A 13,087-nucleotide genomic window follows, 5' to 3' on the forward strand; every position below is an offset into this window, starting at 1 on the left:
TGCCTTGTGTAGACCGTATTGCAAAACTTCCCTCGTTAGCAAAGTATGGACCATGAGCCTTCAAGATATGTTGCATTCCCAATCAACATATGCATACTCAAAACACTAGAAAAAATTGTTATACATTTAAAATACTAGATTTAGAATGACTCTTACCATGTAATGTGTGATGCTACTTGAAGTCCAAGCTTCTACCACTGAGTTATAAAATGTAGTAACATCTGATGTAAATTTTTCTACATCATGTGTGAAGGTCATCTTTTGCATTGCATTAAAGGTGCCAATTTGTCGAGTGCAATCCACACATTTTCCTTTGCTAACTGTATCATTCCTCCATTACTCTAATCAGGAATAGCCATGTGCAGCTTTGTCCATCCATTGTACTTCTCTGGTTGTCTCACTAACACTTCACCGCTTTCATATTTGGTGTAGAAAGAAATTTTCTTTCCTTTACTCCACCAAAACATGGTTTGCATAGTAAATTCCCATCTACACTAGACGTTTTCTCATCCTTCTTGATTTTTACTTGGCCTCGATGTAATCCAATCTCTCATAAAGCTTCCTCTACTTTACTACATGTGGCTTGCGCAACTAAAGAAGGTTGCATCTTGTAAGCAAAACACACATACTGAAACACCAATTTCTCAATAATTCTCACCATGGTATGCAAAGTGCAAAAATGGACTCTGGTCAAAGGAATGTTAAGAAGAGGATCCCACTTTGGATTTACTGGTACCATTATTCCATCATGAGACAAACAATAAGCTGGTCACAATTTTGGACGCCATCTATGCATGTCTCTTCACTCCAATGTTTATTTCCATTATTGTTTTTTTTTCTTGATTGCATACATTACAAACAAGGAAACTTTGCATTGGAACCATTTGACACACCAAACATGTACTTCAAAGTTTTTAGATCTCTTTCAAGATGCCATTCAACTACTCACTAAAATCATCAACCTTTGAAAGTTCCCTACTACTTTGATGTCTCACAACTTCTGGTATCTCTATTAAATTGAAGAAAACCTTCAATATCTCATGATCTTCTTTTGGTATCTCAAATGCAACAAGCCACTATATTTCACTTTTACTCTGCACAATAAAGTAATCTAGATCTAACAAGATATTACGATTCAATGCTCTGTTCATGAGGGTCAAGCTTACTCGTTCTAGCTTTTAACCCTTTGCAATTTCACTTTCATCAAGCTCAATAACAAATTTTAGCACACCATCATATTCTTCAACCGTCATGTTATAGAATCTAACCATTGTAGATTATACTTTGTATACATCCAACACAAAGTTATTCTCTTCATGTAGCTTGAATATTACCTCCTTTGATACTGCCTCTTTTGAGCTCATCTCCTTTAAGCCTGCCTTGAGAGTGCCTTTCAGCTTAGCCCTACACTTGTCTGTGAGAATGCCTTCGAGCTTAATTTACAAAAGTGTTTATGTCATAGAGATGTACATGCTCAATGAGCTCCAAGATCTTATCATTCAACAAATTTTGTGCTAGTAGTACATGATAAGGCTTTGGAAGACGTAAAACTATTTTTCTCTTTAACATAGTATTAAACTTTTTATCCACTTGCTTGTAAATAGCATATGATTGTGAGCTAATCCCTACTTTATCATAAATACCTTGAGCATCATTGGGTATGAAATACTTGCTCACCTCAGCAAGAACAATTTATGGCTATATCATTAGAGATTGATTTAAATTTGGAAGATTAGACTGCAGACTTTACCATGCCTTTTGTGAGTACTTTTGAAATTGCCATATCAACTTCATCATCTAGATTGGTAAACATTTGTCAAATGTTCTTGCATGCTCAGCTTCAATGCTTCCATTGACCACCTCCAATGACCAATTTAACCATTGATTTTAGCTGTTTCACATTCGCACATGGCCCTAATGGAGTTAACTTCTAACATAGTTTATACCTTCCTATTCCTTTGTTCCAAACTTTGCACGCTAATAGACAATTGAGCATTTTCTATTTGAACAACATGAACTGCATCCTACAATTTATCACACACGATTTCCTTTGCATTTGAGAGCTACACAACCCTTGCTTCCTTATTCTTCGATAGGTAATGAGCATATGTATAAACACTATATACTTGGTTGTTGACAAGTCGTTTTGTGTATCCTAACAAACCAGCATGACCCTCACATACATACTTAATGAAAGATGTTAATCCTAAAAATTGAGGAGGTTATTGAGTAAGAGAATCAAGTGGATATAATGATCTCTCTACCCAAAGATCAACATGTTTTTTACCTACATCTCTTTGTTGTTGCATCCTTGTTTGTTACACTATACTTGCTTATGTCCTTTTGTGTAAAGGTGCATACTCAACATCTAATTGAAAGTGTATATCTCTTTTCATGTTCCTTCCTACATCCTATATTAAAAATATACATAGAATTAACTACAAAACTTATAATACAAAATTTAACCATTGAATCTTAATCAAAAAACATGACATTAATTCTTAAATATCAAACCAAATAAATATAACATATTAAAAGTTAACTTAATAGAGTGGTAAACCATAACAGTAGCCAATAACAACATATTAAATCATAATATTAAGCACACCAATTAAAGCATGACATCAAGCTTAACTATAACACATTTTATGAAATTTAACATAACATTGAAAACTTAAATATTGTATCATTACATTAAACATTAATTGAAAAGAAAACTATATTAGAAAACAATAACAAGATATCAAAACATAAAAAAGAACAAACCTCCATAGCTTTCTTCTCCTTTGAAGTTGCAGCACAATGGATATCTCTAAACAAAAAGATGAATGAAGGGAAAGCTGAGTTTTTGGTTCCAACCAAATGGCACCAAAAAATCAACACACCTTGCATCATCAATCTTGGTCTCTACATCATGTTTTTTAAATGGTCTAATGATTGAGAAGATCAATGCCATTGATGTGGGAATGGAGCAAAAGGAATAAATGATCAAAAAAATAGAGGCAAGCTACACGAATTGAAGGCCATACAAAGAGATTTAAATTTCTCCTCTGCAAAGGAAGGAAACTTGAAACAATTGGGAAATCCCTCATAACCCTAAAAAAAAAGAATCTTAAAAATATAATGGTTAACTAAAAACATATAGACTAAGTCTCGAAGTTTTAAAAAAAGACTTGTAAAATGAATAAAAATTGGAAAAAATATACAAACACGCTTTTATGCCCTAATCTAGGCGTGGATTAAAAAAAATTCTAAAATCTGAAGTCTACATGTAGATATATGAAATTTCTTAATAACACACCCTACATCATCAATCTTGGTCTCTGCGTTATGTGTTTTATATGGTCTAATGATTGAGAAGATTAGTGCCATTGATGTGGGAATGGAGGGAAAGGAAGCGATGATCAAAAAAATAGAGGCAAGCTACACAAATTTCTCCTCTACAAAGGAAGGAAACTTGAAACAATTGGGAAATCCCTCATAATCCTACAAAAAAGAATCTTAAAAATATAATGGTTAACTAAAAACATACAGACTAAGTCTCAAAGTTAAAAAAAGACTTGTAAACTAAATAGAAATTGGGGAAAATGTACAAACATGCTCTTTATGCCCTAATCTAGGTGTGGATAAAAAATAATTCTAAAATCTGAAGTCTACATGTAGGTATATGAAATTTCTTAATAACACACCCTGCATCATCAATCTTGGTCTCTGCATTATGTTTTTTATATGGTCTAATGATTGAGAAGATGAGTGCCATTGCTGTGGGAATGGAGGGAAAGGAAAAGATGCTCAAAAAAATAGAGTCAAGCTACACAAATGGAAGGCCATACACAGAGATTCAAATTTCTCCTCTGTAAAGGAAGGAAACTCGAAACAATTGGAGAATCCCTCATAACCCCACAAAAAAGAATCTTAAAACTATAATGGTTAACTAAAAACATATAAAACTAAGTCTCAAAGTTTAAAAACGACTTGTAAACTGAATAAAAATTGGGAAACATGTACAAACACGCTCTTTATGCCCTAATCTAGCTGTGAATAAAAAATAATTCTAAAATTCGAAGTCTACATGTAGATATATGAAATTTCTTAATAACATACCCTACATTATCAATCTTGGTCTTTGCATCATGTTTTTTAAATGGTCTAATCATTGAGAATATCAGTGCCATTACTGTGGGAGTGGAGGGAAAGAAAGAGATGCTCAAAAAAATAGAGGCAAGCTATAGAAATGGAAGGCCATACACAGAGATTCAAATTTCTCCTCTGCGAAGGAAGGAAACTCAAAACAACTGGGGAATCCCTCATAACCCTTAAAAATATAATGGTTAACTAAAAACATACAAACTAAGTCTCGAAATTAAAAAAAGACTTGTAAACTAAATAGAAATTGGGAAAAATGTACAAACATGCTCTTTATGCCCTAAGCTAGGCATGGATAAAAAATAATTCTAAAATCTGAAGTCTATATAAAGATATATCAAATTTCTTAATTGAAATGTAAAAAGAGCTTAAATCCATAAAATTTGGTGGAATTTGAAAGGAAAAAGCTAGGAGCTTAATCAAGAGAGTCATATCAACAAGCTGCATGTTTTGAATTTTTTAAAAAAATACTTCTTGTTATCTTCAAAATCTAGTCCCAATCTTAGACAAAGATATTATCAGAATAAAAAAACGTGATCTTTTAGATCCTAAAAGAAGAGAGAGAGTGCCCTTACAAGGCCCCTTTTTGAGTTCATATTTTTCCTGATGCTCCCTTAATGATCTTCTCTAAATCATCATTTCCTTAAAATACCACAACTCAATTCTTTATCGAGTTGTCATTCACCTCTTAACAAATGGTTCACCCACTTGGTCTCCCTTCACCAAAGCTAAGTTCTCTCCCATTTATCCATGATGTCCCCTTATGGATGACCTTTTAATTACAGTTTTAGTTGATGACTTGACTGAAAAAAATAACCTGGGCCTTCTTTTCTCAACTACATCCCCTCATTCTCCATAGGTTCTATTCCAAAGGCCCTCGTTGAGCTCCCAACAGTACTCTCTCTCTCCTTATTTGATCTAGGTGACTACAATAATCCTCTTGATGTCACTTACTTTAGCACCTTCTTAATCAACTTCCTTTCACATGGCTTGATAAGCTTTACCAAAATGATTGCATGTGATGGCCACCTCCAACAGTTCTTGTCTTTGTTGTGTGCTCTAACTACTATAGACCTTGAACTCATCACCTTTTGAGATTGTGATCTAACTAGTATATCCCTTGAACTCATCACCTTTGAGCCTGTTATTGCAACTCCCTCTGCTTCTCTTAGCAATGTAGCTAAACACCTTTGAGATCCACAATCCTTTTCTCCTCTACTACTCTCTTGCAATCCCTTGACCTCATGGGAAGATCCCTCCACAAAAAAGCAAGAGTATTCATGGCCCCACATAGACTCTCCCCTCGCCTTATTGATGCTCGGGCCAACCCCAGCCCCGAATAGTGCTCTATTTTTTTTTGTGATCTTGTGAGCATGGCCCGCCACCTCTTTATACACCACCCCCTTTTGTTCATTTGGATTCTGGACTACCACCTCTTTAAAAACCACCCCCTTTTGTTCATCTGGATTCTCGACTACCACCACCTCTCTCTCTTCTTCATTGGTTCTCCCCTATCTGGAGTTTCCCCAAGCCCATACTCACCTAAATTTCCCACTAAAGTAGGACTGGACTATTAATAATAGGGCTGACATAGATCTTTCTCATTACCCAACAAGGAAACTAAGAGTAAATAATTTACTCCTGAAGGACCCTCTCTTTGTGGATTATACAGAAGAAGCAATTAGAAAACTTAAAGGAGAAGGGGGGTTGATGGTTCCTGGAGGCAATTTGCCAACGAAATGTAGAGGATTATCAGAGCTGTGGGTAAATTGACAGCCGAGGAAAGGAGAGGGGAGAGAAGGAAGTGGGCTACCTTGTTAGAGGAGCTTCTTGTGAAGAGACAAACCATAGGTTTGGATGCTTTTGATACAGAATTATACTTTAAGTGCCAGGCTAGTATTAAGGAGGAGGATAGATGTTACAGAGAACATGAGAATTGGGCTAAATGGAATCCTTTCAATAACAAAAGAAAACCAGACAATAGACTATTTAAACTCCCAAAACAGAAGAGTGATAGCGAGATTGTGGGAAGCATTATGGATTAATATGGGAGCCCTTTGAATGATATGAATACTCTTGCTCTATGAAATGGGTTAAATTTATGGGTTCTACTCTTAGCCTGAAGGAGGATTGTTCTTTGAGGAGGTTTCAAGCTGACGTTAGGTTGTTGGGTTTAGTGAGACAAAATGTGGACCTAGATAAAGCTAGATGGTTGGAAAGAGACATTGAGGTGGATGAATGTTAGTGGTGTGCCTTGCTTAAGCTAGGGAGAGAGAAAGCCTCAGGTTGGGATGGCTTATCCAAAGATTTTTTCATAGCCTTTTGGCCTTCTTTGAAAGAGGTTGTGGGTGATATTTGTAAGAGAGCCTTCAACTTAGGGCTTTTGGATAAGGATTTTAAAGAAGGGCTAGTAAAGCTCATCCAAAAACAAACTACTTGCAAAACAGGCTTGGTCCTAGAGGCCCATTACTTTGCTCACAGTGATGTTGTTAATCCGATTCTAGGATTAACAAGAGCTACCGCCATTATCTTACATCAAGGAGTCACAATAGATACACCAGAAGGTCATACATTCAAGATATCAAGCAATAGTGTCCAAAGCTACAACTTGGATGAGCGCCCGTAATGGTGTGACGGAGTTTTTATGGCGATTCCCGCTTCAAGAGCATGTGGTAGCAAGTTAGGATGAAGTCCTAAGTGATGTACTTCATGGATATATAATGAGAGTAATCATTGTAATAGTATTAGGCCTCTTATGAGCCTAAAGTGCCCGGCCGGCCATAGTTTAAGTGAGTGTGAACACTTATGGCCATGTATATAAGTGAATTTCTCTCATAATGCAGGGGACTCTCCCATTGTGAAATTGAGTCTTGCTCTTCCTAATCCTCTTGCTAATCTCTCTCCCTAATGCATGCTAGTGAGTGTGTGTGAGTGAAGTGAGGTGAGAGGAGAGACGAGGACCGGTAGTGCAATGCGGCGGTTCACGGGAGATGCGGTGGAATTGCTTCTCAAGGAGTTGTAGAGCTTGAAGACCTCGAGGGTTACGGGCTCAGTCATTGGAAAGATCCTCACGACACTTGCGGTTCACCAGGTAAGCTCTTTTTGGATGTGTTTCAAGGAGGATTAGGGTGAGCTTTAACAGATGTACAAAATTCTGGCTAAAGTGATTGCTCTTAGAATTACTCCAGTGCTACAAGATGTTGTTTCCAAAAAAAACATGGTTTTATCAAAGGAAGGTCAATATATGATAACATTTTTGCTACTTTGTTGGGAAGAGATGTGGCTATTAAAACTCAACAGAAATGCATCAGGTTGCAATTGGATTTAGAGAAAGCATATGACAGGATTCATTGGTCATTTGTAGCAAGAGTGATAGAAAAACTGGGTTTTGGGACAAAAATGGCAACATGCATTTACACTCTATCTTGGGGAGGATATTCTAAGGTGTTGCTAAATGGAAGAGTGGTAGGGGGGTTTGAGATAAACACATCAATTAAACAAGGTTGTCCTTTAGCACCCCTGTTGTGTGTGCTATTGCCTCTCATCCTCTAATAATCTCTCGAGAATCAACATGCATTAAAGGGAATATTACTTGGCTAAAGCTCAAGTATAGTGAATAACTAGTTATAGAATGCTTTGTTGATGATTCTTTACTATTTTTAAGGGATGAGAACAATAATGTGAGATTGGCTTTAGAGATAGTGTAGGAGTTTGCCAATGCTTCTGGCTCTAAATGCAACATTCCGAAATCTAGAATTATCAACTTGACTGAGGATAATGACTTTGATATGCATAGGTGAGGTCATGAGGTGGTGCAAAAGTCAGACTGCTTGGTATACCATTTGGTGTTGGGGTTACTAATAAACAACTGGTAGTTAGGGCTATAAATAGGTTTTTGGAGAAATTGAAAAAATGGGAGGGCATCAGAGTCCCCTTCCATATCAGGGTTGATATTTGCAATACAGTATTGAATGCCTATCTTATGTTTATGTGCCTTGTGTTGGATATTGGGAAGTGTCATTGGAAGAAAATCATAGGACCTATTAGAGACTTTCTATCGAGAAATGGTAAGGGAAAAAAGAAAGTCTATGCTTGGCTTGCATGTGACAAACTGTCAGTGCCTAAGAGAAGGGGGCATTGGTATTATTCATATGCCTACTCACTGCATTGCAAGAAATGCTATGATGCTTCCTAGATGTTTATCTCAGAACATCATTTGGGCATTAATGATGGGCAGCCAATGCTCTCCCACTCCTGCTTAAGATTTGGGGTTGGCATTGGAGATCTCCACACCCACTTGTATTTGACATTTGATTACTACCGTTTAGACAACACGATTTTCTTTAATCTTAGCACTCATATGCGGGGGTTTCCTTCATACAATTCTTATGCTTCTAGCCATTTTATCAAGATCTAATGAAGCATAGATTTCTAGGTGGCACGCCTAGATCTTTTTGACTTTCTAGGTTGTGTGGACGATGAGATTTTTGGGACACCCAGATGGACAGGTTCCCTTCGTAGAAGCCCTGGGCTTCTAGAAACTTGGGGGTTTGGGTACAAGATTGTTGCATGGGGATCCATCAAGGCTCGGGGTTTGGGTAAAAGACTATTGCATAGGGCTCCACTCATGCTTGTTGAGCATTGGGCCAAATGGTGGCTTGCATGGTGCCATATACTTACCCTTGCAAGGGTGCCATATACTTACCCTGGCTAGACAGGCAGGGTACTCTTGGGTGCCCACTCCTTCTTGGTGTGACCTCCTTGAAGGGTTGCTAGAGGATGAGGTCTGGGAGGTGGTCTTTGCCTTTGCCATCGAGGGTCAGGATCTCCAAAATGGTTTAAGGTGGTGGCTAAATGCGGCGAGGTGAGAGTATTGTGTAGTGTTAGAAATTACCTAAGGTGGTGGCTCATAAGTGTAGAACGAGACTTGGGATGTTGATAAGTTTGGTGCACCCTCATCTAGCAGGGGTATGGTAACCATTTCAAAAGGGAGCTCGAGTGCTGTACTTCTTTTTCTACAAGCTGACGATACAATCAGGCGTGATTCCATCCCCTCCCAAGGGTGATGCCATGTTTCAATGTACCTATGGGGAGTCACATAAACTTGCACGATGTAGGTTTACTAATCCAATTAGAAACTCTGCTTCAAAACAACCCAATAATTATAGATTGAAAATTATTTATCGCAGTAATGGTTAATAAATGGTGTAAGGGATGGTTGGGTGGACTAACGAGATCCACATCTCCCAAGATAAAACGTTATAGATAACCCCAATGTCAACCAAGGTAAGTCATGCAGCTAGGTGGTCTTTTGTGGGAACTCTAACTAAAGACAACCCGGGTCTATCGTTGTTATTACTCACTTAAGCCTCTCTTAGAAATGCATTAACAAAATATTACCTCAGCAAGCTACAACCATGGGGATCTTTTCAATGGCCGAGCTCATAACCCTCGAAGTCTCCAAGCTCCACACCTATTTGGAGAGAAGTTTCTATCACTGTCTCCCGCATGCGAGCATTGTCACAGTATTGCATTGGACTAAAAGTCCTTGTTCTTTCTCTCACCTTCTTACAACACTCATACAAGCCACTCTAGTATGCATTAGAGAAAAAGATTAGAGAGATAATTAACACAAGAGCAAGACTCAATTCCACAATGGGAGAGTAGATAAAATTACTAACAAGCTAGCGAGGCTCATAACAAGAAATAATCTTCATGTGATTAAATAGTAAAGTCACTCAAACAAGAGTTGACTAAAGTATAATCAAGACACTAATCACATGATAATTGAACTGATCAAGCTCCTGAAATGATATAAGGATTACATGGTTTTATAGTTCTCAAGGAGCCCTTGTCCACAAGATATATGTACCCTTGTGCCATCCATGTGTCAATCAATGCTCACACTCCATGTGCCACCTTATGCTTTCTATGTGCTACCTTTTTTACCATTGACTTCACTTTTACCAAAATGACCATACAAATCAACCTTTGATCTTCAACCTTTAGGCTAGTTCCCTTCTTCTAATGTGCATGCTCCTTCTCTTATTGTTAATCACTCCCTACCAAGGTTTGTGCTCCATGGCACCATATTTCTCTCAACATCCCCCATTGGTGCCACATTCTTTAGCTACTCAAGGTGGTAGAATATGAAGATTATAAATTTCATTATCCCCCCTTACTTCTAACTTGGTTGGGTGACTCAAAAGCTCTTATTTTGCTTGGAAAATCTCTAGCTCAGAGGTTAATTAGAGGTGGTTTGTTTCTCACTCCCCTTGGGTGCATCTTTGGCTACTCTCAGGTGGTTGAGTGTTACAATGTTTGATTGTTACGTTAGGGTAGTGGTATGTTTCTTATGCTTCACGTATTCTCACATACTCATTTGGCTATGGGGGTTACAAAGAATTTGCTCTTCAATTTCAGACTCCCTCTTACGTGCTCATATTGGCCACATTTTACATCCACTTTTGACTTATGGTCACTCACATACACCTACCCATTTGGCAGTGAAAAATTACAAGAGTTACATGAAAATAATTTTCCGATGATGATGATGTCGTTATTGCAACATGTGTCAGTGTCGTTGTAGCTCTTGGTGAAGCCCACTGTTTTGCTGAGGAAGCCCATGTTACCCAAGGTGCAACTCCTCTTGGTTTCCATCAATGAAAATCTCATTAAAGGCCATATGAGATTGCTTCTTATCTAGGGCATGTGAACAAGCTCTTATTGAAGACACTCTACATTAAACAAAGCAACTAAGGTTTTCAAACCATAAAAACCTTATCTCTTGGATTGCTGCATCTATTTTAACTATGCAAATGTGTTCTTCTTCTTCATGATCTCTATGTTGGAGATGGTGTACCTACAAGAGCTGCAGAGTCTCCCAAGTCTCCTTTGTGGCATCTTGGGCCTTGCCCTGCACAGCCTCCTTCTTGCCCACTATCGTCTACTTCAGAGAGATTGTCGTCTCTACAATACCTTCTCACCCACTACTTGTTGCAGGTAGCCCTTGCTTGCCCACTATCGTCTACTTTCAGAGAGATTATCATCTCTGCAATACCTTCTCACCCACTAATTGTTGCAGGTAGCCCTTGCTTGCCACGTTCTCTTTGGCTCCCTACTACTGGTGGCAATCCTTTTTCTTCTAGCATTCCCAGTCCATTGTCCCAAGCAGGATTGGTGTCGTCACATCAGGGCAGTATACAAAAACTCTGACAAGAACACAGAGAACTTTTTTATCCCCAGAACACCTCATGCTTCCTTCTATTTCTGCTCCCATCTCGAGTTGATCACCTCTATTCTTTGCCAGCTATAGCAGCTTTCCCTTTCTTGTGGGGCTGTTGTTTCTTCTCTAGCTGATTTGATGAGGCCCCCTATGATGTGTTAACAATCTAAAATGGGATTGATCATGGTGAAGGACATAGATTAAGCAACATAATTAAGGTGGGTTATACCACACTAAGAACTCCATGAGAGAGAGAGAGAGAGAGAGAGAGATTGCACACTCAACAATAGCTCTATTCTATTGCATATCTCAAATGAACCATACAATGATATAGGCTCTCTAGCCTTATCCCACTTTACACATCATTATCCATGTGGCACTCCCTTTTCCACTTCTTTTGGTCAACACTCACACACCATACAATATTACATGTGGCATTCTTATCTTGCCACAATATCTTGCACCTCTAGCGTGCTTTCACACATACACACAACACCACGATTACATCTCTCAACACCCCCTCTTAATCGAGGTGTTCCACAACTCACCCATCACCCATATCAATGTAGCATTGCACAACCGCAATCGCTACCTCTCAACACTCCCCCTCAATGATACATTGGAGTGTCCATCAACCAAACATGTGTGCGCGTGTCTACCATCTTAGACACCTAGTCCATTTTGAGCTGACTCGCTCACAGCAGAACCACTGAGTCCGATTTGAACATGGAAGTTTGGGTGGGAACCAACCCATGCGCATACACCTCACACGTGCATCGCTCATGCACACATCACGATAACTATTTGAGCTTCTCGGTGAGCTCGGGCAGGGCGACGACCCTCATACCAATGGGTGATTACAAAATTTTTGTTTTGAGCACGCATGCTCGGGGATGATTTGTCCATCTCAATTAGGGGTGAAAATAAAAATTACAAAGCCTTTTGGCCAAAGCCGGCAGGCAGCGGAACCTCATGTGTGTGTGAACATCTTCTTAAAAAATTTAAAAATTTTGGTTGTATGTGAATGAACCCTTACAACACTAAGAGTTTAAAAAAAAACATTACGTCCATTAATATGCACCGAATATTTTGCTACATGCCAAATCTTGTAACAATTACTTATGAGCTGGATTTCTAGGAGTCTTTATGCATGGGTCATTGAAGAGCATCTTTGTGAGAGCCCACTGTGGCTCGCTCCTCTCCTCGTGTGGATGCAGTGGAGGGGTCACCGCCTTAAGGTTTTTTCTACAGATGCCTTTCTCATATGTAGAGCTCTTGCATGTCAACTTTTACAGCAACAACAGGCTGTTGCGTCATCAGCTCTAACATCATCTCTTTCTGCGTCGACTACATCTTTCCTCCAATCTCTTGAGTAGTGCCATAGTAAAAGCTTGCACTTTGATGAAACAGCTATGATTCTCTCTCATACTCTGAGAGATTCCATGCAGCACCTTCTTATGGCAAATGCGTCCATATAAGCAATCTCTTGCCTTCTTATTCTTGCTCTACTAGCTCTTTCTCTGTGTGTGCTATGATGTGTCTCTCCTCCATGCGACTGGATCCAACGTCTTCTCCATCCATCTGCACAGTTGCTCACTACGGTTGCAACATTTTCTCTTTTGCGACGTGGGCAATTTAGTCCACCACCACGGCAACCCCTGCTACTTTCTTCCCATAACTAACTTTGTTTTGCTGCCATCTCTTTGAATCTTTCAT

This window comes from Cibotium barometz, chromosome 17 (genome assembly GCF_041138505.1).
Source record: "Cibotium barometz isolate CiBa-2024 chromosome 17, ASM4113850v1, whole genome shotgun sequence".
NCBI lineage: Eukaryota > Viridiplantae > Streptophyta > Polypodiopsida > Cyatheales > Cibotiaceae > Cibotium > Cibotium barometz.